The 26344-nt window shown below is 63.5% G+C and overlaps 7 non-coding genes across 7 annotated transcripts; all 7 read left to right on the top strand.

Moving 5' to 3' along the window:
- The first annotated feature begins 2464 nt into the window (after window positions 1-2464).
- LOC142864274 (5S ribosomal RNA) lies at window positions 2465-2583 on the top strand. The gene has a single exon (XR_012914805.1). It is a non-coding gene; the product is annotated as a 5S ribosomal RNA (ribosomal RNA).
- A 3778-nt stretch (window positions 2584-6361) lies between these two features.
- On the top strand, window positions 6362-6480 carry LOC142864273 (5S ribosomal RNA). The gene has a single exon (XR_012914804.1). It is a non-coding gene; the product is annotated as a 5S ribosomal RNA (ribosomal RNA).
- Window positions 6481-10264: 3784 nt separating this feature from the next.
- Window positions 10265-10383, top strand: LOC142864272 (5S ribosomal RNA). Its single transcript, XR_012914803.1, has one exon. It is a non-coding gene; the product is annotated as a 5S ribosomal RNA (ribosomal RNA).
- Window positions 10384-14161: 3778 nt separating this feature from the next.
- Window positions 14162-14280, top strand: LOC142864271 (5S ribosomal RNA). The gene has a single exon (XR_012914802.1). It is a non-coding gene; the product is annotated as a 5S ribosomal RNA (ribosomal RNA).
- A 3788-nt stretch (window positions 14281-18068) lies between these two features.
- On the top strand, window positions 18069-18187 carry LOC142864270 (5S ribosomal RNA). The gene has a single exon (XR_012914801.1). It is a non-coding gene; the product is annotated as a 5S ribosomal RNA (ribosomal RNA).
- Window positions 18188-21965: 3778 nt separating this feature from the next.
- On the top strand, window positions 21966-22084 carry LOC142864269 (5S ribosomal RNA). The gene has a single exon (XR_012914800.1). It is a non-coding gene; the product is annotated as a 5S ribosomal RNA (ribosomal RNA).
- A 3786-nt stretch (window positions 22085-25870) lies between these two features.
- LOC142864257 (5S ribosomal RNA) lies at window positions 25871-25989 on the top strand. The gene has a single exon (XR_012914798.1). It is a non-coding gene; the product is annotated as a 5S ribosomal RNA (ribosomal RNA).
- The last annotated feature ends 355 nt before the right edge of the window (window positions 25990-26344 follow it).

Below are 26344 nucleotides of genomic sequence, written 5' to 3'. Positions count from 1 at the left end.
CATTTTATTGATGCACTCCTGGATGGATGGGCACTCGGGTCGCTTCCACGTCTTTGGGATTGTGAATTGTGCCCTAACTGTAACCCTAACCCTTACCCAGCCCGTCTCCTCTGCCCCTGCCTGACGCACTCCTCCCCGGCCAGGCCCGTCACTGTCCTGGGCCCCCGCCTGACCGGCTCCTCCCCGCCCGGCCGGTCACCGTCCTCTGCCCCTGCCTGACACGCTCCTTCCCGCCCGGCCTCTCACCGTCCTCGGCCCCTGCCTGACCGGCTCCTCCGTCGCCTGGGCCTTCCAAGGGCTTGGTGTGGATGCTGCTTCCAGGAAGCCCTCCAGAAACCCGGCAGCAGGGTGGCCGCAGCAGTCTCCAGCAGCCGTCCCTAAGTCGCGTGAGTGCGGGGGACGTGCCCCCGCTGTGCCGCGGGGGCCCAGCCTGGTGTCTTCCCTGAGGCCCTGCGGCTGCCGGCTGGGCTGCCGCTCCCCGCAAGGGGAGAGCCGCGGAGGTGGGGACCGCCTCCTGATGGGGACGTACACGCAGCTCTCCACGTCGGATTCCGGGGCTCTCTGTCCTGCCCGAAGGCCCAGCTGGCCTGCGGGTCCTTAGAGTGGCAAAAACCTCCGAAAACTGAGACTGAGGGTCCGGTGGGTGTCTGCACTTTTGTGCTGGGCACCCCAGGGAGGCCCGGGGGCTGGCTGGACAACGTGGTCTGCTGGGCGGGGGGGGGGGGGGGGGGGTTGGAGGAGCAACTGATGCCCTTTGCACTTTGGGTAGCAAGAGTCTGAGGTGTCTCTGAGCCCTGTGCCCTGTGGGGGCGGGGCGGGGGGGAGGAGGAGGAGGAGGAGGAGGAGGTGGGAAGGGCCGGGGCCTGCAGTCCTGTTCCCGGGGTGGCACGGCAAGTGGCTTCTTCCACAGGCTGCTTGGCCTGGGCTCCCTGCACCTGGGCCTTTGGAGGACCGGCCCTGTGCTTGCCAACACTTCCTGCAGGGACCCAGAGCTGGGAGGTGGCATCTCTCAGCCCTATGTCGGGCAGAGCCCCAGCGGGCCATGCCCACAACCTCTCTCAGCACCGGTCCCCCAGAAGGCTCCTTTGGGACCAGGATTCTCTTGCGGTGACTCTTTAAGGTCTGGCCCCTGGATGGAGGGGCACCAGGAGTAGAGGAGCAGGAAGGGGAAGGGGGTGGCCATGCGAGGGGACACTTTGAGGCCAAGTCCCAGCTTCAGCCTGATCCTCCTGGGAACCCCGCTCTGAGACAAGGAGCCGGGCTTCGCATTCCCACAGCAGCCAGTCGTGGGCTGAGGACACCTGGGGCGTTGGGAACTCCCTGGCTTCTCCTGGGTTTAACGTCTAGAGCTGCTTGTGAATCGCGCCGCCACACACACCCGAGCGCAGGTGTCTTCCGCACAGACTGCGGGCCTCGCTCTTCTGAATGCCGCTAGCTCGCCACCCACCCACGGGTGAACCTGGTCAGGGTGCTTTCTCTCAGGGGCAGACTCTTTTCCGGGCGGGCTACCGGTGTCTCTGTTTGCTCGTTTCTTTCTTCCATTTCGGGAAAGTCTTCCTTGCTGGGTGTGGAAATCTCCTATGCCTTCCCTCGCCTATTCTGTCAGCTTTCAAATTCTCTTTCAGTTGCCACCCTCACAGATGGATTAGGAAACTCTTTCCGGTGCACTCATTAGTGAAATGACCTCCAGGAAGCTGGAATCCAATATCTAATGGCCGATTTTTAGCGAGTCCACACGCCAGGGTGGTCGGGGTCCAATGCAGCCCCGGCCAGGCCCAGGCCCCTTGGACTGGGCCACAGGAGGACACGGAGGAGGGTCCCGGCCCCCACGAAGCGGTGCCGGCAGTTCTCCACGGGCTTGGGCGTTTTCCAGAGGTAGGAGATGGAGGGGACTGATTTCTTCAGCACCCCCCAAACCACGCCACCCCACCCCACCCATGGGACACATCCCCAGAGAGAGACGCCCCATACACTGGCTGTGCCCCAGCCCTGGCCCGGGGGAATAGGCGGCAGCCCACCCACAGGGCGAGGGGGGGGGGCACAGCTGAAAGGGGTTGTGGGGGAGGGCGGCCCCTGGCTGGGGTCAAAGGGCGAGCGTCCCGCGCGTGCGCAGTCAGCGGCAGCGACGCGCTGGGGGTGGGCAGCGGGTAGGTGAAGGAGGCCGGGCGAGGAGACGAGGGGGGCTGGGAGGGCTCCACCTTGGCGAGTCCAGCCGTGGAGGCGCATCTTGTGTGAGTGTGAGTGAGTGTGAGTGTGTGTGTGTGTGTATAGAGAGACAGCCCCCCACCCCGCCCCGCCCCGCCCCGCCCCGCCCATCACCCCCGTCCCTGGGAGCCAGCGGGACCCGGCCGGCGAACTCAACCGGCCCGGCCCGGCCCGGCGCGGGGCCTGGGGCGGGAGGCGGCGGCGGGGAAGCCCAGAGAGGCTCGGCTTCTCGAGCGGGGCAGGGGCGCCCTCCGCCGCCGTCTAGGGCCACACCACCCTGAACGCCCCCGATCTCGTCTGGTCTCGGAAGCTAAGCAGGGTCGGGCCTGGTTAGTACTTGGATGGGAGACCGCCTGGGAATACCGGGTGCCACAGGCTGCTGCTTTTTTTTTTTTTTTTTTTTCTTGCCTCTTGTTCTGTCCCCTTTCTGGGAGCGCGGCGGCGGCCCGGGGTGGGGGTCACCCCCACCCTCAGCGCCCGCGCGGTGCCTGGCGCCCCAGCCCGCACCGTGGGGCCTCCTCTTGTCCCAAGCCGCGACACCGCCGCCACGCGGCAGCATGCGTGGCTTCTGGACTGTCAGGTCTCAGACCAAAGGTCTGCTCTGTGGGAACCGACACGCTGGAGGAAACCTTGAGAGTCTGAGAGGGGAGGGAGTTCCAGAAGAAGGCCAGGATGTCATTTTGAGGGAGTATGTGACCAGAACTCGTCCCGTTGCTTTTGGGGTTCTATGGGCTACACGCAGGAATCTTTGGTGGTGGCACCTGATGTTGGGGGATCCGGAGTCACACCCAGACCTGCTCCACAGGCCTCCTTTTACTTTTCTCTTCGGATTCATTATTTTTAAAAAGTGTCTCTTACCTCTAGGATTGCATTTTCTTTTCTCTCTCTTTTCAAGCAGATGATGGGAGTACAAGTATTCAGGTGACATGTGTTGCCCGTGCCGCCCTCCCCCCTGTGTTCTTTTTTTTTTTTTTTTTGAGACAGAGTCTCTTTTTGCTGCCCAGGCTAGAGTGAGTGCCATGGCGTCAGCCTAGCTCACAGCAACCTCAATCTCCGGGCTCAAGCAATCCTGCTGCCTCAGCCTCCCGAGTAGTTGGGACTACAGGCATGCACCACCACGCCCGGCTGTGTTTTTCTATATATATTAGTTGGCCAATTAATTTCTTTCTATTTTTAGTAGAGACGGGGTCTCGCTCTTGCTCAGGCTGGTTTCGAACTCCTGACCTGGAGCAATCCGCCCGCCTCGGCCTCCCAGAGAGCTAGGATTACAGGCGTGAGCCACCGCGCCCGGCCCCCCCTGTGTTCTTATTCATATACCTCTCATGTTGTTCCAGCGTATTGTGGGGGTACCAATGTTAAGGTCGGGTGCCTTGCCCTCTCCAAGCCTCCCCCCTCGGGTCAGAGCTTCAAGTGCGCCCATCCCCCAGTCGGTGCGCACCCACCCCATGCCTAATGGATGTGTATGCCCCTCCCCTCCCCCCACCCGCCCGCCCGACACCCACCCGATGAAGGTGATTCCTCTCTGTCCACTTAGGCGTCCATCCGTTCGTACCAGTTTGCTGGTGAGCGCGCTCACGTGGTGCCCGTGTGTCCATTCTTGGGATACTTGGCTTACTGGAACGGGTTCCAGCTCTGGCCAGGAGAACACGAGAGGCGCCCTCTCACCGCTGCTCCTCACAGCCGAATGGCACTCCGTGGTGTCCACGCGCCACATTTTATTGATGCACTCCTGGATGGATGGGCACTCGGGTCGCTTCCACGTCTTTGGGATTGTGAATTGTGCCCTAACTGTAACCCTAACCCTTACCCAGCCCGTCTCCTCTGCCCCTGCCTGACGCACTCCTCCCCGGCCAGGCCCGTCACTGTCCTGGGCCCCCGCCTGACCGGCTCCTCCCCGCCCGGCCGGTCACCGTCCTCTGCCCCTGCCTGACACGCTCCTTCCCGCCCGGCCTCTCACCGTCCTCGGCCCCTGCCTGACCGGCTCCTCCGTCGCCTGGGCCTTCCAAGGGCTTGGTGTGGATGCTGCTTCCAGGAAGCCCTCCAGAAACCCGGCAGCAGGGTGGCCGCAGCAGTCTCCAGCAGCCGTCCCTAAGTCGCGTGAGTGCGGGGGACGTGCCCCCGCTGTGCCGCGGGGGCCCAGCCTGGTGTCTTCCCTGAGGCCCTGCGGCTGCCGGCTGGGCTGCCGCTCCCCGCAAGGGGAGAGCCGCGGAGGTGGGGACCGCCTCCTGATGGGGACGTACACGCAGCTCTCCACGTCGGATTCCGGGGCTCTCTGTCCTGCCCGAAGGCCCAGCTGGCCTGCGGGTCCTTAGAGTGGCAAAAACCTCCGAAAACTGAGACTGAGGGTCCGGTGGGTGTCTGCACTTTTGTGCTGGGCACCCCAGGGAGGCCCGGGGGCTGGCTGGACAACGCGGTCTGCTGGGCGGGGGGTTTGGAGGAGCAACTGATGCCCTTTGCACTTTGGGTAGCAAGAGTCTGAGGTGTCTCTGAGCCCTGTGCCATGTGGGGGGGGGTGCGGGGCGGAGGAGGAGGAGGAGGAGGTGGGAAGGGCCGGGGCCTGCAGTCCTGTTCCCGGGGTGGCACGGCAAGTGGCTTCTTCCACAGGCTGCTTGGCCTGGGCTCCCTGCACCTGGGCCTTTGGAGGACCGGCCCTGTGCTTGCCAACACTTCCTGCAGGGACCCAGAGCTGGGAGGTGGCATCTCTCAGCCCTGGGTCGGGCAGAGCCCCAGCGGGCCATGCCCACAACCTCTCTCAGCACCGGTCCCCCAGAAGGCTCCTTTGGGACCAGGATTCTCTTGCGGTGACTCTTTAAGGTCTGGCCCCTGGATGGAGGGGCACCAGGAGTAGAGGAGCAGGAAGGGGAAGGGGGTGGCCATGCGAGGGGACACTTTGAGGCCAAGTCCCAGCTTCAGCCTGATCCTCCTGGGAACCCCGCTCTGAGACAAGGAGCCGGGCTTCGCATTCCCACAGCAGCCAGTCGTGGGCTGAGGACACCTGGGGCGTTGGGAACTCCCTGGCTTCTCCTTGGTTTAACATCTAGAGCTGCTTGTGAATCGCGCCGCCACACACACCCGAGCGCAGGTGTCTTCCGCACAGACTGCGGGCCTCGCTCTTCTGAATGCCGCTAGCTCGCCACCCACCCACGGGTGAACCTGGTCAGGGTGCTTTCTCTCAGGGGCAGACTCTTTTCCGGGCGGGCTACCGGTGTCTCTGTTTGCTCGTTTCTTTCTTCCATTTCGGGAAAGTCTTCCTTGCTGGGTGTGGAAATCTCCTATGCCTTCCCTCGCCTATTCTGTCAGCTTTAAAATTCTCCTTCAGTTGCCACCCTCACAGATGGATTAGGAAACTCTTTCCGGTGCACTCATTAGTGAAATGACCTCCAGGAAGCTGGAATCCAATATCTAATGGCCGATTTTTAGCGAGTCCACACGCCAGGGTGGTCGGGGTCCAAAGCAGCCCCGGCCAGGCCCAGGCCCCTTGGACTGGGCCACAGGAGGACACGGAGGAGGGTCCCGGCCCCCACGAAGCGGTGCCGGCAGTTCTCCACGGGCTTGGGCGTTTTCCAGAGGTAGGAGATGGAGGGGACTGATTTCTTCAGCGCCCCCCAAACCACGCCACCCCACCCCACCCATGGGACACATCCCCAGAGAGAGACGCCCCATACACTGGCTGTGCCCCAGCCCTGGCCCGGGGGAATAGGCGGCAGCCCACCCACAGGGCGAGGGGGGGGCGCAGCTGAAAGGGGTTGTGGGGGAGGGCGGCCCCTGGCTGGGGTCAAAGGGCGAGCGTCCCGCGCGTGCGCAGTCAGCGGCAGCGACGCGCTGGGGGTGGGCAGCGGGTAGGTGAAGGAGGCCGGGCGAGGAGACGAGGGGGGCTGGGAGGGCTCCACCTTGGCGAGTCCAGCCGTGGAGGCGCATCTTGTGTGAGTGTGAGTGAGTGTGAGTGTGTGTGTGTGTGTATAGAGAGACAGCCCCCCACCCCGCCCCGCCCCACCCCGCCCCGCCCATCACCCCCGTCCCTGGGAGCCAGCGGGACCTGGCCGGCGAACTCAACCGGCCCGGCCCGGCCCGGCGCGGGGCCTGGGGCGGGAGGCGGCGGCGGGGAAGCCCAGAGAGGCTCGGCTTCTCGAGCGGGGCAGGGGCGCCCTCCGCCGCCGTCTAGGGCCACACCACCCTGAACGCCCCCGATCTCGTCTGGTCTCGGAAGCTAAGCAGGGTCGGGCCTGGTTAGTACTTGGATGGGAGACCGCCTGGGAATACCGGGTGCCACAGGCTGCTGCTTTTTTTTTTTTTTTTGCCTCTTGTTCTGTCCCCTTTCTGGGAGCGCGGCGGCGGCCCGGGGTGGGGGTCACCCCCACCCTCAGCGCCCGCGCGGTGCCTGGCGCCCCAGCCCGCACCGTGGGGCCTCCTCTTGTCCCAAGCCGCGACACCGCCGCCACGCGGCAGCATGCGTGGCATCTGGACTGTCAGGTCTCAGACCAAAGGTCTGCTCTGTGGGAACCGACACGCTGGAGGAAACCTTGAGAGTCTGAGAGGGGAGGGAGTTCCAGAAGAAGGCCAGGATGTCATTTTGAGGGAGTATGTGACCAGAACTCGTCCCGTTGCTTTTGGGGTTCTATGGGCTACACGCAGGAATCTTTGGTGGTGGCACCTGATGTTGGGGGATCCGGAGTCACACCCAGACCTGCTCCACAGGCCTCCTTTTACTTTTCTCTTCGGATTCATTATTTTTAAAAAGTGTCTCTTACCTCTAGGATTGCATTTTCTTTTCTCTCTCTTTTCAAGCAGATGATGGGAGTACAAGTATTCAGGTGACATGTGTTGCCCGTGCCGCCCTCCCCCCTGTGTTCTTTTTTTTTTATTTTTTGAGACAGAGTCTCGTTTTGCTGCCCAGGCTAGAGTGAGTGCCATGGCGTCAGCCTAGCTCACAGCAACCTCAATCTCCGGGCTCAAGCAATCCTGCTGCCTCAGCCTCCCGAGTAGTTGGGACTACAGGCATGCACCACCACGCCCGGCTGTGTTTTTCTATATATATTAGTTGGCCAATTAATTTCTTTCTATTTTTAGTAGAGACGGGGTCTCGCTCTTGCTCAGGCTGGTTTCGAACTCCTGACCTGGAGCAATCCGCCCGCCTCGGCCTCCCAGAGAGCTAGGATTACAGGCGTGAGCCACCGCGCCCGGCCCCCCCTGTGTTCTTATTCATATACCTCTCATGTTGTTCCAGCGTATTGTGGGGGTACCAATGTTAAGGTCGGGTGCCTTGCCCTCTCCAAGCCTCCCCCCTCGGGTCAGAGCTTCAAGTGCGCCCATCCCCCAGTCGGTGCGCACCCACCCCATGCCTAATGGATGTGTATGCCCCTCCCCTCCCCCCACCCGCCCGCCCGACACCCACCCGATGAAGGTGATTCCTCTCTGTCCACTTAGGCGTCCATCCGTTCGTACCAGTTTGCTGGTGAGCGCGCTCACGTGGTGCCCGTGTGTCCATTCTTGGGATACTTGGCTTACTGGAACGGGTTCCAGCTCTGGCCAGGAGAACACGAGAGGCGCCCTCTCACCGCTGCTCCTCACAGCCGAATGGCACTCCGTGGTGTCCACGCGCCACATTTTATTGATGCACTCCTGGATGGATGGGCACTCGGGTCGCTTCCACGTCTTTGGGATTGTGAATTGTGCCCTAACTGTAACCCTAACCCTTACCCAGCCCGTCTCCTCTGCCCCTGCCTGACGCACTCCTCCCCGGCCAGGCCCGTCACTGTCCTGGGCCCCCGCCTGACCGGCTCCTCCCCGCCCGGCCGGTCACCGTCCTCTGCCCCTGCCTGACACGCTCCTTCCCGCCCGGCCTCTCACCGTCCTCGGCCCCTGCCTGACCGGCTCCTCCGTCGCCTGGGCCTTCCAAGGGCTTGGTGTGGATGCTGCTTCCAGGAAGCCCTCCAGAAACCCGGCAGCAGGGTGGCCGCAGCAGTCTCCAGCAGCCGTCCCTAAGTCGCGTGAGTGCGGGGGACGTGCCCCCGCTGTGCCGCGGGGGCCCAGCCTGGTGTCTTCCCTGAGGCCCTGCGGCTGCCGGCTGGGCTGCCGCTCCCCGCAAGGGGAGAGCCGCGGAGGTGGGGACCGCCTCCTGATGGGGACGTACACGCAGCTCTCCACGTCGGATTCCGGGGCTCTCTGTCCTGCCCGAAGGCCCAGCTGGCCTGCGGGTCCTTAGAGTGGCAAAAACCTCCGAAAACTGAGACTGAGGGTCCGGTGGGTGTCTGCACTTTTGTGCTGGGCACCCCAGGGAGGCCCGGGGGCTGGCTGGACAACGTGGTCTGCTGGGCGGGGGGGGGGGGGGTTGGAGGAGCAACTGATGCCCTTTGCACTTTGGGTAGCAAGAGTCTGAGGTGTCTCTGAGCCCTGTGCCCTGTGGGGGCGGGGCGGGGGGGAGGAGGAGGAGGAGGAGGAGGAGGTGGGAAGGGCCGGGGCCTGCAGTCCTGTTCCCGGGGTGGCACGGCAAGTGGCTTCTTCCACAGGCTGCTTGGCCTGGGCTCCCTGCACCTGGGCCTTTGGAGGACCGGCCCTGTGCTTGCCAACACTTCCTGCAGGGACCCAGAGCTGGGAGGTGGCATCTCTCAGCCCTGGGTCGGGCAGAGCCCCAGCGGGCCATGCCCACAACCTCTCTCAGCACCGGTCCCCCAGAAGGCTCCTTTGGGACCAGGATTCTCTTGCGGTGACTCTTTAAGGTCTGGCCCCTGGATGGAGGGGCACCAGGAGTAGAGGAGCAGGAAGGGGAAGGGGGTGGCCATGCGAGGGGACACTTTGAGGCCAAGTCCCAGCTTCAGCCTGATCCTCCTGGGAACCCCGCTCTGAGACAAGGAGCCGGGCTTCGCATTCCCACAGCAGCCAGTCGTGGGCTGAGGACACCTGGGGCGTTGGGAACTCCCTGGCTTCTCCTGGGTTTAACGTCTAGAGCTGCTTGTGAATCGCGCCGCCACACACACCCGAGCGCAGGTGTCTTCCGCACAGACTGCGGGCCTCGCTCTTCTGAATGCCGCTAGCTCGCCACCCACCCACGGGTGAACCTGGTCAGGGTGCTTTCTCTCAGGGGCAGACTCTTTTCCGGGCGGGCTACCGGTGTCTCTGTTTGCTCGTTTCTTTCTTCCATTTCGGGAAAGTCTTCCTTGCTGGGTGTGGAAATCTCCTATGCCTTCCCTCGCCTATTCTGTCAGCTTTCAAATTCTCTTTCAGTTGCCACCCTCACAGATGGATTAGGAAACTCTTTCCGGTGCACTCATTAGTGAAATGACCTCCAGGAAGCTGGAATCCAATATCTAATGGCCGATTTTTAGCGAGTCCACACGCCAGGGTGGTCGGGGTCCAATGCAGCCCCGGCCAGGCCCAGGCCCCTTGGACTGGGCCACAGGAGGACACGGAGGAGGGTCCCGGCCCCCACGAAGCGGTGCCGGCAGTTCTCCACGGGCTTGGGCGTTTTCCAGAGGTAGGAGATGGAGGGGACTGATTTCTTCAGCACCCCCCAAACCACGCCACCCCACCCCACCCATGGGACACATCCCCAGAGAGAGACGCCCCATACACTGGCTGTGCCCCAGCCCTGGCCCGGGGGAATAGGCGGCAGCCCACCCACAGGGCGAGGGGGGGGGCACAGCTGAAAGGGGTTGTGGGGGAGGGCGGCCCCTGGCTGGGGTCAAAGGGCGAGCGTCCCGCGCGTGCGCAGTCAGCGGCAGCGACGCGCTGGGGGTGGGCAGCGGGTAGGTGAAGGAGGCCGGGCGAGGAGACGAGGGGGGCTGGGAGGGCTCCACCTTGGCGAGTCCAGCCGTGGAGGCGCATCTTGTGTGAGTGTGAGTGAGTGTGAGTGTGTGTGTGTGTGTATAGAGAGACAGCCCCCCACCCCGCCCCGCCCCGCCCCGCCCCGCCCATCACCCCCGTCCCTGGGAGCCAGCGGGACCCGGCCGGCGAACTCAACCGGCCCGGCCCGGCCCGGCGCGGGGCCTGGGGCGGGAGGCGGCGGCGGGGAAGCCCAGAGAGGCTCGGCTTCTCGAGCGGGGCAGGGGCGCCCTCCGCCGCCGTCTAGGGCCACACCACCCTGAACGCCCCCGATCTCGTCTGGTCTCGGAAGCTAAGCAGGGTCGGGCCTGGTTAGTACTTGGATGGGAGACCGCCTGGGAATACCGGGTGCCACAGGCTGCTGCTTTTTTTTTTTTTTTGCCTCTTGTTCTGTCCCCTTTCTGGGAGCGCGGCGGCGGCCCGGGGTGGGGGTCACCCCCACCCTCAGCGCCCGCGCGGTGCCTGGCGCCCCAGCCCGCACCGTGGGGCCTCCTCTTGTCCCAAGCCGCGACACCGCCGCCACGCGGCAGCATGCGTGGCATCTGGACTGTCAGGTCTCAGACCAAAGGTCTGCTCTGTGGGAACCGACACGCTGGAGGAAACCTTGAGAGTCTGAGAGGGGAGGGAGTTCCAGAAGAAGGCCAGGATGTCATTTTGAGGGAGTATGTGACCAGAACTCGTCCCGTTGCTTTTGGGGTTCTATGGGCTACACGCAGGAATCTTTGGTGGTGGCACCTGATGTTGGGGGATCCGGAGTCACACCCAGACCTGCTCCACAGGCCTCCTTTTACTTTTCTCTTCGGATTCATTATTTTTAAAAAGTGTCTCTTACCTCTAGGATTGCATTTTCTTTTCTCTCTCTTTTCAAGCAGATGATGGGAGTACAAGTATTCAGGTGACATGTGTTGCCCGTGCCGCCCTCCCCCCTGTGTTCTTTTTTTTTTATTTTTTGAGACAGAGTCTCGTTTTGCTGCCCAGGCTAGAGTGAGTGCCATGGCGTCAGCCTAGCTCACAGCAACCTCAATCTCCGGGCTCAAGCAATCCTGCTGCCTCAGCCTCCCGAGTAGTTGGGACTACAGGCATGCACCACCACGCCCGGCTGTGTTTTTCTATATATATTAGTTGGCCAATTAATTTCTTTCTATTTTTAGTAGAGACGGGGTCTCGCTCTTGCTCAGGCTGGTTTCGAACTCCTGACCTGGAGCAATCCGCCCGCCTCGGCCTCCCAGAGAGCTAGGATTACAGGCGTGAGCCACCGCGCCCGGCCCCCCCTGTGTTCTTATTCATATACCTCTCATGTTGTTCCAGCGTATTGTGGGGGTACCAATGTTAAGGTCGGGTGCCTTGCCCTCTCCAAGCCTCCCCCCTCGGGTCAGAGCTTCAAGTGCGCCCATCCCCCAGTCGGTGCGCACCCACCCCATGCCTAATGGATGTGTATGCCCCTCCCCTCCCCCCACCCGCCCGACACCCACCCGATGAAGGTGATTCCTCTCCGTCCACTTAGGCGTCCATCCGTTCGTACCAATTTGCTGGTGAGCGCGCTCACGTGGTGCCCGTGTGTCCATTCTTGGGATACTTGGTTTACTGGAACGGGTTCCAGCTCTGGCCAGGAGAACACGAGAGGCGCCCTCTCACCGCTGCTCCTCACAGCCGAATGGCACTCCGTGGTGTCCACGCGCCACATTTTATTGATGCACTCCTGGATGGATGGGCACTCGGGTCGCTTCCACGTCTTTGGGATTGTGAATTGTGCCCTAACTGTAACCCTAACCCTTACCCAGCCCGTCTCCTCTGCCCCTGCCTGACGCACTCCTCCCCGGCCAGGCCCGTCACTGTCCTGGGCCCCCGCCTGACCGGCTCCTCCCCGCCCGGCCGGTCACCGTCCTCTGCCCCTGCCTGACACGCTCCTTCCCGCCCGGCCTCTCACCGTCCTCGGCCCCTGCCTGACCGGCTCCTCCGTCGCCTGGGCCTTCCAAGGGCTTGGTGTGGATGCTGCTTCCAGGAAGCCCTCCAGAAACCCGGCAGCAGGGTGGCCGCAGCAGTCTCCAGCAGCCGTCCCTAAGTCGCGTGAGTGCGGGGGACGTGCCCCCGCTGTGCCGCGGGGGCCCAGCCTGGTGTCTTCCCTGAGGCCCTGCGGCTGCCGGCTGGGCTGCCGCTCCCCGCAAGGGGAGAGCCGCGGAGGTGGGGACCGCCTCCTGATGGGGACGTACACGCAGCTCTCCACGTCGGATTCCGGGGCTCTCTGTCCTGCCCGAAGGCCCAGCTGGCCTGCGGGTCCTTAGAGTGGCAAAAACCTCCGAAAACTGAGACTGAGGGTCCGGTGGGTGTCTGCACTTTTGTGCTGGGCACCCCAGGGAGGCCCGGGGGCTGGCTGGACAACGTGGTCTGCTGGGCGGGGGGGGGGGGGTTGGAGGAGCAACTGATGCCCTTTGCACTTTGGGTAGCAAGAGTCTGAGGTGTCTCTGAGCCCTGTGCCCTGTGGGGGCGGGGCGGGGGGGAGGAGGAGGAGGAGGAGGAGGAGGTGGGAAGGGCCGGGGCCTGCAGTCCTGTTCCCGGGGTGGCACGGCAAGTGGCTTCTTCCACAGGCTGCTTGGCCTGGGCTCCCTGCACCTGGGCCTTTGGAGGACCGGCCCTGTGCTTGCCAACACTTCCTGCAGGGACCCAGAGCTGGGAGGTGGCATCTCTCAGCCCTGGGTCGGGCAGAGCCCCAGCGGGCCATGCCCACAACCTCTCTCAGCACCGGTCCCCCAGAAGGCTCCTTTGGGACCAGGATTCTCTTGCGGTGACTCTTTAAGGTCTGGCCCCTGGATGGAGGGGCACCAGGAGTAGAGGAGCAGGAAGGGGAAGGGGGTGGCCATGCGAGGGGACACTTTGAGGCCAAGTCCCAGCTTCAGCCTGATCCTCCTGGGAACCCCGCTCTGAGACAAGGAGCCGGGCTTCGCATTCCCACAGCAGCCAGTCGTGGGCTGAGGACACCTGGGGCGTTGGGAACTCCCTGGCTTCTCCTGGGTTTAACGTCTAGAGCTGCTTGTGAATCGCGCCGCCACACACACCCGAGCGCAGGTGTCTTCCGCACAGACTGCGGGCCTCGCTCTTCTGAATGCCGCTAGCTCGCCACCCACCCACGGGTGAACCTGGTCAGGGTGCTTTCTCTCAGGGGCAGACTCTTTTCCGGGCGGGCTACCGGTGTCTCTGTTTGCTCGTTTCTTTCTTCCATTTCGGGAAAGTCTTCCTTGCTGGGTGTGGAAATCTCCTATGCCTTCCCTCGCCTATTCTGTCAGCTTTCAAATTCTCTTTCAGTTGCCACCCTCACAGATGGATTAGGAAACTCTTTCCGGTGCACTCATTAGTGAAATGACCTCCAGGAAGCTGGAATCCAATATCTAATGGCCGATTTTTAGCGAGTCCACACGCCAGGGTGGTCGGGGTCCAATGCAGCCCCGGCCAGGCCCAGGCCCCTTGGACTGGGCCACAGGAGGACACGGAGGAGGGTCCCGGCCCCCACGAAGCGGTGCCGGCAGTTCTCCACGGGCTTGGGCGTTTTCCAGAGGTAGGAGATGGAGGGGACTGATTTCTTCAGCACCCCCCAAACCACGCCACCCCACCCCACCCATGGGACACATCCCCAGAGAGAGACGCCCCATACACTGGCTGTGCCCCAGCCCTGGCCCGGGGGAATAGGCGGCAGCCCACCCACAGGGCGAGGGGGGGGGCACAGCTGAAAGGGGTTGTGGGGGAGGGCGGCCCCTGGCTGGGGTCAAAGGGCGAGCGTCCCGCGCGTGCGCAGTCAGCGGCAGCGACGCGCTGGGGGTGGGCAGCGGGTAGGTGAAGGAGGCCGGGCGAGGAGACGAGGGGGGCTGGGAGGGCTCCACCTTGGCGAGTCCAGCCGTGGAGGCGCATCTTGTGTGAGTGTGAGTGAGTGTGAGTGTGTGTGTGTGTGTATAGAGAGACAGCCCCCCACCCCGCCCCGCCCCGCCCCGCCCCGCCCATCACCCCCGTCCCTGGGAGCCAGCGGGACCCGGCCGGCGAACTCAACCGGCCCGGCCCGGCCCGGCGCGGGGCCTGGGGCGGGAGGCGGCGGCGGGGAAGCCCAGAGAGGCTCGGCTTCTCGAGCGGGGCAGGGGCGCCCTCCGCCGCCGTCTAGGGCCACACCACCCTGAACGCCCCCGATCTCGTCTGGTCTCGGAAGCTAAGCAGGGTCGGGCCTGGTTAGTACTTGGATGGGAGACCGCCTGGGAATACCGGGTGCCACAGGCTGCTGCTTTTTTTTTTTTTTTTTTTTCTTGCCTCTTGTTCTGTCCCCTTTCTGGGAGCGCGGCGGCGGCCCGGGGTGGGGGTCACCCCCACCCTCAGCGCCCGCCCGCGGTGCCTGGCGCCCCAGCCCGCACCGTGGGGCCTCCTCTTGTCCCAAGCCGCGACACCGCCGCCACGCGGCAGCATGCGTGGCATCTGGACTGTCAGGTCTCAGACCAAAGGTCTGCTCTGTGGGAACCGACACGCTGGAGGAAACCTTGAGAGTCTGAGAGGGGAGGGAGTTCCAGAAGAAGGCCAGGATGTCATTTTGAGGGAGTATGTGACCAGAACTCGTCCCGTTGCTTTTGGGGTTCTATGGGCTACACGCAGGAATCTTTGGTGGTGGCACCTGATGTTGGGGGATCCGGAGTCACACCCAGACCTGCTCCACAGGCCTCCTTTTACTTTTCTCTTCGGATTCATTATTTTTAAAAAGTGTCTCTTACCTCTAGGATTGCATTTTCTTTTCTCTCTCTTTTCAAGCAGATGATGGGAGTACAAGTATTCAGGTGACATGTGTTGCCCGTGCCGCCCTCCCCCCTGTGTTCTTTTTTTTTTATTTTTTGAGACAGAGTCTCGTTTTGCTGCCCAGGCTAGAGTGAGTGCCATGGCGTCAGCCTAGCTCACAGCAACCTCAATCTCCGGGCTCAAGCAATCCTGCTGCCTCAGCCTCCCGAGTAGTTGGGACTACAGGCATGCACCACCACGCCCGGCTGTGTTTTTCTATATATATTAGTTGGCCAATTAATTTCTTTCTATTTTTAGTAGAGACGGGGTCTCGCTCTTGCTCAGGCTGGTTTCGAACTCCTGACCTGGAGCAATCCGCCCGCCTCGGCCTCCCAGAGAGCTAGGATTACAGGCGTGAGCCACCGCGCCCGGCCCCCCCTGTGTTCTTATTCATATACCTCTCATGTTGTTCCAGCGTATTGTGGGGGTACCAATGTTAAGGTCGGGTGCCTTGCCCTCTCCAAGCCTCCCCCCTCGGGTCAGAGCTTCAAGTGCGCCCATCCCCCAGTCGGTGCGCACCCACCCCATGCCTAATGGATGTGTATGCCCCTCCCCTCCCCCCACCCGCCCGACACCCACCCGATGAAGGTGATTCCTCTCCGTCCACTTAGGCGTCCATCCGTTCGTACCAATTTGCTGGTGAGCGCGCTCACGTGGTGCCCGTGTGTCCATTCTTGGGATACTTGGTTTACTGGAACGGGTTCCAGCTCTGGCCAGGAGAACACGAGAGGCGCCCTCTCACCGCTGCTCCTCACAGCCGAATGGCACTCCGTGGTGTCCACGCGCCACATTTTATTGATGCACTCCTGGATGGATGGGCACTCGGGTCGCTTCCACGTCTTTGGGATTGTGAATTGTGCCCTAACTGTAACCCTAACCCTTACCCAGCCCGTCTCCTCTGCCCCTGCCTGACGCACTCCTCCCCGGCCAGGCCCGTCACTGTCCTGGGCCCCCGCCTGACCGGCTCCTCCCCGCCCGGCCGGTCACCGTCCTCTGCCCCTGCCTGACACGCTCCTTCCCGCCCGGCCTCTCACCGTCCTCGGCCCCTGCCTGACCGGCTCCTCCGTCGCCTGGGCCTTCCAAGGGCTTGGTGTGGATGCTGCTTCCAGGAAGCCCTCCAGAAACCCGGCAGCAGGGTGGCCGCAGCAGTCTCCAGCAGCCGTCCCTAAGTCGCGTGAGTGCGGGGGACGTGCCCCCGCTGTGCCGCGGGGGCCCAGCCTGGTGTCTTCCCTGAGGCCCTGCGGCTGCCGGCTGGGCTGCCGCTCCCCGCAAGGGGAGAGCCGCGGAGGTGGGGACCGCCTCCTGATGGGGACGTACACGCAGCTCTCCACGTCGGATTCCGGGGCTCTCTGTCCTGCCCGAAGGCCCAGCTGGCCTGCGGGTCCTTAGAGTGGCAAAAACCTCCGAAAACTGAGACTGAGGGTCCGGTGGGTGTCTGCACTTTTGTGCTGGGCACCCCAGGGAGGCCCGGGGGCTGGCTGGACAACGTGGTCTGCTGGGCGGGGGGGGGGGGGTTGGAGGAGCAACTGATGCCCTTTGCACTTTGGGTAGCAAGAGTCTGAGGTGTCTCTGAGCCCTGTGCCCTGTGGGGGCGGGGCGGGGGGGAGGAGGAGGAGGAGGAGGAGGAGGTGGGAAGGGCCGGGGCCTGCAGTCCTGTTCCCGGGGTGGCACGGCAAGTGGCTTCTTCCACAGGCTGCTTGGCCTGGGCTCCCTGCACCTGGGCCTTTGGAGGACCGGCCCTGTGCTTGCCAACACTTCCTGCAGGGACCCAGAGCTGGGAGGTGGCATCTCTCAGCCCTGGGTCGGGCAGAGCCCCAGCGGGCCATGCCCACAACCTCTCTCAGCACCGGTCCCCCAGAAGGCTCCTTTGGGACCAGGATTCTCTTGCGGTGACTCTTTAAGGTCTGGCCCCTGGATGGAGGGGCACCAGGAGTAGAGGAGCAGGAAGGGGAAGGGGGTGGCCATGCGAGGGGACACTTTGAGGCCAAGTCCCAGCTTCAGCCTGATCCTCCTGGGAACCCCGCTCTGAGACAAGGAGCCGGGCTTCGCATTCCCACAGCAGCCAGTCGTGGGCTGAGGACACCTGGGGCGTTGGGAACTCCCTGGCTTCTCCTGGGTTTAACGTCTAGAGCTGCTTGTGAATCGCGCCGCCACACACACCCGAGCGCAGGTGTCTTCCGCACAGACTGCGGGCCTCGCTCTTCTGAATGCCGCTAGCTCGCCACCCACCCACGGGTGAACCTGGTCAGGGTGCTTTCTCTCAGGGGCAGACTCTTTTCCGGGCGGGCTACCGGTGTCTCTGTTTGCTCGTTTCTTTCTTCCATTTCGGGAAAGTCTTCCTTGCTGGGTGTGGAAATCTCCTATGCCTTCCCTCGCCTATTCTGTCAGCTTTCAAATTCTCTTTCAGTTGCCACCCTCACAGATGGATTAGGAAACTCTTTCCGGTGCACTCATTAGTGAAATGACCTCCAGGAAGCTGGAATCCAATATCTAATGGCCGATTTTTAGCGAGTCCACACGCCAGGGTGGTCGGGGTCCAATGCAGCCCCGGCCAGGCCCAGGCCCCTTGGACTGGGCCACAGGAGGACACGGAGGAGGGTCCCGGCCCCCACGAAGCGGTGCCGGCAGTTCTCCACGGGCTTGGGCGTTTTCCAGAGGTAGGAGATGGAGGGGACTGATTTCTTCAGCACCCCCCAAACCACGCCACCCCACCCCACCCATGGGACACATCCCCAGAGAGAGACGCCCCATACACTGGCTGTGCCCCAGCCCTGGCCCGGGGGAATAGGCGGCAGCCCACCCACAGGGCGAGGGGGGGGGCACAGCTGAAAGGGGTTGTGGGGGAGGGCGGCCCCTGGCTGGGGTCAAAGGGCGAGCGTCCCGCGCGTGCGCAGTCAGCGGCAGCGACGCGCTGGGGGTGGGCAGCGGGTAGGTGAAGGAGGCCGGGCGAGGAGACGAGGGGGGCTGGGAGGGCTCCACCTTGGCGAGTCCAGCCGTGGAGGCGCATCTTGTGTGAGTGTGAGTGAGTGTGAGTGTGTGTGTGTGTGTATAGAGAGACAGCCCCCCACCCCGCCCCGCCCCGCCCCGCCCCGCCCATCACCCCCGTCCCTGGGAGCCAGCGGGACCCGGCCGGCGAACTCAACCGGCCCGGCCCGGCCCGGCGCGGGGCCTGGGGCGGGAGGCGGCGGCGGGGAAGCCCAGAGAGGCTCGGCTTCTCGAGCGGGGCAGGGGCGCCCTCCGCCGCCGTCTAGGGCCACACCACCCTGAACGCCCCCGATCTCGTCTGGTCTCGGAAGCTAAGCAGGGTCGGGCCTGGTTAGTACTTGGATGGGAGACCGCCTGGGAATACCGGGTGCCACAGGCTGCTGCTTTTTTTTTTTTTTTGCCTCTTGTTCTGTCCCCTTTCTGGGAGCGCGGCGGCGGCCCGGGGTGGGGGTCACCCCCACCCTCAGCGCCCGCGCGGTGCCTGGCGCCCCAGCCCGCACCGTGGGGCCTCCTCTTGTCCCAAGCCGCGACACCGCCGCCACGCGGCAGCATGCGTGGCATCTGGACTGTCAGGTCTCAGACCAAAGGTCTGCTCTGTGGGAACCGACACGCTGGAGGAAACCTTGAGAGTCTGAGAGGGGAGGGAGTTCCAGAAGAAGGCCAGGATGTCATTTTGAGGGAGTATGTGACCAGAACTCGTCCCGTTGCTTTTGGGGTTCTATGGGCTACACGCAGGAATCTTTGGTGGTGGCACCTGATGTTGGGGGATCCGGAGTCACACCCAGACCTGCTCCACAGGCCTCCTTTTACTTTTCTCTTCGGATTCATTATTTTTAAAAAGTGTCTCTTACCTCTAGGATTGCATTTTCTTTTCTCTCTCTTTTCAAGCAGATGATGGGAGTACAAGTATTCAGGTGACATGTGTTGCCCGTGCCGCCCTCCCCCCTGTGTTCTTTTTTTTTTATTTTTTGAGACAGAGTCTCGTTTTGCTGCCCAGGCTAGAGTGAGTGCCATGGCGTCAGCCTAGCTCACAGCAACCTCAATCTCCGGGCTCAAGCAATCCTGCTGCCTCAGCCTCCCGAGTAGTTGGGACTACAGGCATGCACCACCACGCCCGGCTGTGTTTTTCTATATATATTAGTTGGCCAATTAATTTCTTTCTATTTTTAGTAGAGACGGGGTCTCGCTCTTGCTCAGGCTGGTTTCGAACTCCTGACCTGGAGCAATCCGCCCGCCTCGGCCTCCCAGAGAGCTAGGATTACAGGCGTGAGCCACCGCGCCCGGCCCCCCCTGTGTTCTTATTCATATACCTCTCATGTTGTTCCAGCGTATTGTGGGGGTACCAATGTTAAGGTCGGGTGCCTTGCCCTCTCCAAGCCTCCCCCCTCGGGTCAGAGCTTCAAGTGCGCCCATCCCCCAGTCGGTGCGCACCCACCCCATGCCTAATGGATGTGTATGCCCCTCCCCTCCCCCCACCCGCCCGACACCCACCCGATGAAGGTGATTCCTCTCCGTCCACTTAGGCGTCCATCCGTTCGTACCAATTTGCTGGTGAGCGCGCTCACGTGGTGCTCGTGTGTCCATTCTTGGGATACTTGGTTTACTGGAACGGGTTCCAGCTCTGGCCAGGAGAACACGAGAGGCGCCCTCTCACCGCTGCTCCTCACAGCCGAATGGCACTCCGTGGTGTCCACGCGCCACATTTTATTGATGCACTCCTGGATGGATGGGCACTCGGGTCGCTTCCACGTCTTTGGGATTGTGAATTGTGCCCTAACTGTAACCCTAACCCTTACCCAGCCCGTCTCCTCTGCCCCTGCCTGACGCACTCCTCCCCGGCCAGGCCCGTCACTGTCCTGGGCCCCCGCCTGACCGGCTCCTCCCCGCCCGGCCGGTCACCGTCCTCTGCCCCTGCCTGACACGCTCCTTCCCGCCCGGCCTCTCACCGTCCTCGGCCCCTGCCTGACCGGCTCCTCCGTCGCCTGGGCCTTCCAAGGGCTTGGTGTGGATGCTGCTTCCAGGAAGCCCTCCAGAAACCCGGCAGCAGGGTGGCCGCAGCAGTCTCCAGCAGCCGTCCCTAAGTCGCGTGAGTGCGGGGGACGTGCCCCCGCTGTGCCGCGGGGGCCCAGCCTGGTGTCTTCCCTGAGGCCCTGCGGCTGCCGGCTGGGCTGCCGCTCCCCGCAAGGGGAGAGCCGCGGAGGTGGGGACCGCCTCCTGATGGGGACGTACACGCAGCTCTCCACGTCGGATTCCGGGGCTCTCTGTCCTGCCCGAAGGCCCAGCTGGCCTGCGGGTCCTTAGAGTGGCAAAAACCTCCGAAAACTGAGACTGAGGGTCCGGTGGGTGTCTGCACTTTTGTGCTGGGCACCCCAGGGAGGCCCGGGGGCTGGCTGGACAACGTGGTCTGCTGGGCGGGGGGGGGGGGGTTGGAGGAGCAACTGATGCCCTTTGCACTTTGGGTAGCAAGAGTCTGAGGTGTCTCTGAGCCCTGTGCCCTGTGGGGGCGGGGCGGGGGGGAGGAGGAGGAGGAGGAGGAGGAGGTGGGAAGGGCCGGGGCCTGCAGTCCTGTTCCCGGGGTGGCACGGCAAGTGGCTTCTTCCACAGGCTGCTTGGCCTGGGCTCCCTGCACCTGGGCCTTTGGAGGACCGGCCCTGTGCTTGCCAACACTTCCTGCAGGGACCCAGAGCTGGGAGGTGGCATCTCTCAGCCCTGGGTCGGGCAGAGCCCCAGCGGGCCATGCCCACAACCTCTCTCAGCACCGGTCCCCCAGAAGGCTCCTTTGGGACCAGGATTCTCTTGCGGTGACTCTTTAAGGTCTGGCCCCTGGATGGAGGGGCACCAGGAGTAGAGGAGCAGGAAGGGGAAGGGGGTGGCCATGCGAGGGGACACTTTGAGGCCAAGTCCCAGCTTCAGCCTGATCCTCCTGGGAACCCCGCTCTGAGACAAGGAGCCGGGCTTCGCATTCCCACAGCAGCCAGTCGTGGGCTGAGGACACCTGGGGCGTTGGGAACTCCCTGGCTTCTCCTGGGTTTAACGTCTAGAGCTGCTTGTGAATCGCGCCGCCACACACACCCGAGCGCAGGTGTCTTCCGCACAGACTGCGGGCCTCGCTCTTCTGAATGCCGCTAGCTCGCCACCCACCCACGGGTGAACCTGGTCAGGGTGCTTTCTCTCAGGGGCAGACTCTTTTCCGGGCGGGCTACCGGTGTCTCTGTTTGCTCGTTTCTTTCTTCCATTTCGGGAAAGTCTTCCTTGCTGGGTGTGGAAATCTCCTATGCCTTCCCTCGCCTATTCTGTCAGCTTTCAAATTCTCTTTCAGTTGCCACCCTCACAGATGGATTAGGAAACTCTTTCCGGTGCACTCATTAGTGAAATGACCTCCAGGAAGCTGGAATCCAATATCTAATGGCCGATTTTTAGCGAGTCCACACGCCAGGGTGGTCGGGGTCCAATGCAGCCCCGGCCAGGCCCAGGCCCCTTGGACTGGGCCACAGGAGGACACGGAGGAGGGTCCCGGCCCCCACGAAGCGGTGCCGGCAGTTCTCCACGGGCTTGGGCGTTTTCCAGAGGTAGGAGATGGAGGGGACTGATTTCTTCAGCACCCCCCAAACCACGCCACCCCACCCCACCCATGGGACACATCCCCAGAGAGAGACGCCCCATACACTGGCTGTGCCCCAGCCCTGGCCCGGGGGAATAGGCGGCAGCCCACCCACAGGGCGAGGGGGGGGGCACAGCTGAAAGGGGTTGTGGGGGAGGGCGGCCCCTGGCTGGGGTCAAAGGGCGAGCGTCCCGCGCGTGCGCAGTCAGCGGCAGCGACGCGCTGGGGGTGGGCAGCGGGTAGGTGAAGGAGGCCGGGCGAGGAGACGAGGGGGGCTGGGAGGGCTCCACCTTGGCGAGTCCAGCCGTGGAGGCGCATCTTGTGTGAGTGTGAGTGAGTGTGAGTGTGTGTGTGTGTGTATAGAGAGACAGCCCCCCACCCCGCCCCGCCCCGCCCCGCCCCGCCCATCACCCTCGTCCCTGGGAGCCAGCGGGACCTGGCCGGCGAACTCAACCGGCCCGGCCCGGCCCGGCGCGGGGCCTGGGGCGGGAGGCGGCGGCGGGGAAGCCCAGAGAGGCTCGGCTTCTCGAGCGGGGCAGGGGCGCCCTCCGCCGCCGTCTAGGGCCACACCACCCTGAACGCCCCCGATCTCGTCTGGTCTCGGAAGCTAAGCAGGGTCGGGCCTGGTTAGTACTTGGATGGGAGACCGCCTGGGAATACCGGGTGCCACAGGCTGCTGCTTTTTTTTTTTTTTTGCCTCTTGTTCTGTCCCCTTTCTGGGAGCGCGGCGGCGGCCCGGGGTGGGGGTCACCCCCACCCTCAGCGCCCGCGCGGTGCCTGGCGCCCCAGCCCGCACCGTGGGGCCTCCTCTTGTCCCAAGCCGCGACACCGCCGCCACGCGGCAGCATGCGTGGCATCTGGACTGTCAGGTCTCAGACCAAAGGTCTGCTCTGTGGGAACCGACACGCTGGAGGAAACCTTGAGAGTCTGAGAGGGGAGGGAGTTCCAGAAGAAGGCCAGGATGTCATTTTGAGGGAGTATGTGACCAGAACTCGTCCCGTTGCTTTTGGGGTTCTATGGGCTACACGCAGGAATCTTTGGTGGTGGCACCTGATGTTGGGGGATCCGGAGTCACACCCAGACCTGCTCCACAGGCCTCCTTTTACTTTTCTCTTCGGATTCATTATTTTTAAAAAGTGTCTCTTACCTCTAGGATTGCATTTTCTTTTCTCTCTCTTTTCAAGCAGATGATGGGAGTACAAGTATTCAGGTGACATGTGTTGCCCGTGCCGCCCTCCCCCCTGTGTTCTTTTTTTTTTATTTTTTGAGACAGAGTCTCGTTTTGCTGCCCAGGCTAGAGTGAGTGCCATGGCGTCAGCCTAGCTCACAGCAACCTCAATCTCCGGGCTCAAGCAATCCTGCTGCCTCAGCCTCCCGAGTAGTTGGGACTACAGGCATGCACCACCACGCCCGGCTGTGTTTTTCTATATATATTAGTTGGCCAATTAATTTCTTTCTATTTTTAGTAGAGACGGGGTCTCGCTCTTGCTCAGGCTGGTTTCGAACTCCTGACCTGGAGCAATCCGCCCGCCTCGGCCTCCCAGAGAGCTAGGATTACAGGCGTGAGCCACCGCGCCCGGCCCCCCCTGTGTTCTTATTCATATACCTCTCATGTTGTTCCAGCGTATTGTGGGGGTACCAATGTTAAGGTCGGGTGCCTTGCCCTCTCCAAGCCTCCCCCCTCGGGTCAGAGCTTCAAGTGCGCCCATCCCCCAGTCGGTGCGCACCCACCCCATGCCTAATGGATGTGTATGCCCCTCCCCTCCCCCCACCCGCCCGACACCCACCCGATGAAGGTGATTCCTCTCCGTCCACTTAGGCGTCCATCCGTTCGTACCAATTTGCTGGTGAGCGCGCTCACGTGGTGCTCGTGTGTCCATTCTTGGGATACTTGGTTTACTGGAACGGGTTCCAGCTCTGGCCAGGAGAACACGAGAGGCGCCCTCTCACCGCTGCTCCTCACAGCCGAATGGCACTCCGTGGTGTCCACGCGCCACATTTTATTGATGCACTCCTGGATGGATGGGCACTCGGGTCGCTTCCACGTCTTTGGGATTGTGAATTGTGCCCTAACTGTAACCCTAACCCTTACCCAGCCCGTCTCCTCTGCCCCTGCCTGACGCACTCCTCCCCGGCCAGGCCCGTCACTGTCCTGGGCCCCCGCCTGACCGGCTCCTCCCCGCCCGGCCGGTCACCGTCCTCTGCCCCTGCCTGACACGCTCCTTCCCGCCCGGCCTCTCACCGTCCTCGGCCCCTGCCTGACCGGCTCCTCCGTCGCCTGGGCCTTCCAAGGGCTTGGTGTGGATGCTGCTTCCAGGAAGCCCTCCAGAAACCCGGCAGCAGGGTGGCCGCAGCAGTCTCCAGCAGCCGTCCCTAAGTCGCGTGAGTGCGGGGGACGTGCCCCCGCTGTGCCGCGGGGGCCCAGCCTGGTGTCTTCCCTGAGGCCCTGCGGCTGCCGGCTGGGCTGCCGCTCCCCGCAAGGGGAGAGCCGCGGAGGTGGGGACCGCCTCCTGATGGGGACGTACACGCAGCTCTCCACGTCGGATTCCGGGGCTCTCTGTCCTGCCCGAAGGCCCAGCTGGCCTGCGGGTCCTTAGAGTGGCAAAAACCTCCGAAAACTGAGACTGAGGGTCCGGTGGGTGTCTGCACTTTTGTGCTGGGCACCCCAGGGAGGCCCGGGGGCTGGCTGGACAACGTGGTCTGCTGGGCGGGGGGGGGGGTTGGAGGAGCAACTGATGCCCTTTGCACTTTGGGTAGCAAGAGTCTGAGGTGTCTCTGAGCCCTGTGCCCTGTGGGGGCGGGGCGGGGGGGAGGAGGAGGAGGAGGAGGAGGAGGTGGGAAGGGCCGGGGCCTGCAGTCCTGTTCCCGGGGTGGCACGGCAAGTGGCTTCTTCCACAGGCTGCTTGGCCTGGGCTCCCTGCACCTGGGCCTTTGGAGGACCGGCCCTGTGCTTGCCAACACTTCCTGCAGGGACCCAGAGCTGGGAGGTGGCATCTCTCAGCCCTATGTCGGGCAGAGCCCCAGCGGGCCATGCCCACAACCTCTCTCAGCACCGGTCCCCCAGAAGGCTCCTTTGGGACCAGGATTCTCTTGCGGTGACTCTTTAAGGTCTGGCCCCTGGATGGAGGGGCACCAGGAGTAGAGGAGCAGGAAGGGGAAGGGGGTGGCCATGCGAGGGGACACTTTGAGGCCAAGTCCCAGCTTCAGCCTGATCCTCCTGGGAACCCCGCTCTGAGACAAGGAGCCGGGCTTCGCATTCCCACAGCAGCCAGTCGTGGGCTGAGGACACCTGGGGCGTTGGGAACTCCCTGGCTTCTCCTGGGTTTAACGTCTAGAGCTGCTTGTGAATCGCGCCGCCACACACACCCGAGCGCAGGTGTCTTCCGCACAGACTGCGGGCCTCGCTCTTCTGAATGCCGCTAGCTCGCCACCCACCCACGGGTGAACCTGGTCAGGGTGCTTTCTCTCAGGGGCAGACTCTTTTCCGGGCGGGCTACCGGTGTCTCTGTTTGCTCGTTTCTTTCTTCCATTTCGGGAAAGTCTTCCTTGCTGGGTGTGGAAATCTCCTATGCCTTCCCTCGCCTATTCTGTCAGCTTTCAAATTCTCTTTCAGTTGCCACCCTCACAGATGGATTAGGAAACTCTTTCCGGTGCACTCATTAGTGAAATGACCTCCAGGAAGCTGGAATCCAATATCTAATGGCCGATTTTTAGCGAGTCCACACGCCAGGGTGGTCGGGGTCCAATGCAGCCCCGGCCAGGCCCAGGCCCCTTGGACTGGGCCACAGGAGGACACGGAGGAGGGTCCCGGCCCCCACGAAGCGGTGCCGGCAGTTCTCCACGGGCTTGGGCGTTTTCCAGAGGTAGGAGATGGAGGGGACTGATTTCTTCAGCACCCCCCAAACCACGCCACCCCACCCCACCCATGGGACACATCCCCAGAGAGAGACGCCCCATACACTGGCTGTGCCCCAGCCCTGGCCCGGGGGAATAGGCGGCAGCCCACCCACAGGGCGAGGGGGGGGGCACAGCTGAAAGGGGTTGTGGGGGAGGGCGGCCCCTGGCTGGGGTCAAAGGGCGAGCGTCCCGCGCGTGCGCAGTCAGCGGCAGCGACGCGCTGGGGGTGGGCAGCGGGTAGGTGAAGGAGGCCGGGCGAGGAGACGAGGGGGGCTGGGAGGGCTCCACCTTGGCGAGTCCAGCCGTGGAGGCGCATCTTGTGTGAGTGTGAGTGAGTGTGAGTGTGTGTGTGTGTGTATAGAGAGACAGCCCCCCACCCCGCCCCGCCCCGCCCCGCCCCGCCCCGCCCCGCCCATCACCCCCGTCCCTGGGAGCCAGCGGGACCCGGCCGGCGAACTCAACCGGCCCGGCCCGGCCCGGCGCGGGGCCTGGGGCGGGAGGCGGCGGCGGGGAAGCCCAGAGAGGCTCGGCTTCTCGAGCGGGGCAGGGGCGCCCTCCGCCGCCGTCTAGGGCCACACCACCCTGAACGCCCCCGATCTCGTCTGGTCTCGGAAGCTAAGCAGGGTCGGGCCTGGTTAGTACTTGGATGGGAGACCGCCTGGGAATACCGGGTGCCACAGGCTGCTGCTTTTTTTTTTTTTTGCCTCTTGTTCTGTCCCCTTTCTGGGAGCGCGGCGGCGGCCCGGGGTGGGGGTCACCCCCACCCTCAGCGCCCGCGCGGTGCCTGGCGCCCCAGCCCGCACCGTGGGGCCTCCTCTTGTCCCAAGCCGCGACACCGCCGCCACGCGGCAGCATGCGTGGCATCTGGACTGTCAGGTCTCAGACCAAAGGTCTGCTCTGTGGGAACCGACACGCTGGAGGAAACCTTGAGAGTCTGAGAGGGGAGGGAGTTCCAGAAGAAGGCCAGGATGTCATTTTGAGGGAGTATGTGACCAGAACTCGTCCCGTTGCTTTTGGGGTTCTATGGGCTACACGCAG

This window comes from Microcebus murinus, chromosome 24 (assembly GCF_040939455.1).
Source record: "Microcebus murinus isolate Inina chromosome 24, M.murinus_Inina_mat1.0, whole genome shotgun sequence".
Lineage (NCBI taxonomy): Eukaryota > Metazoa > Chordata > Mammalia > Primates > Cheirogaleidae > Microcebus > Microcebus murinus.
This window is presented reverse-complemented; position numbering and strand designations above follow the sequence as displayed.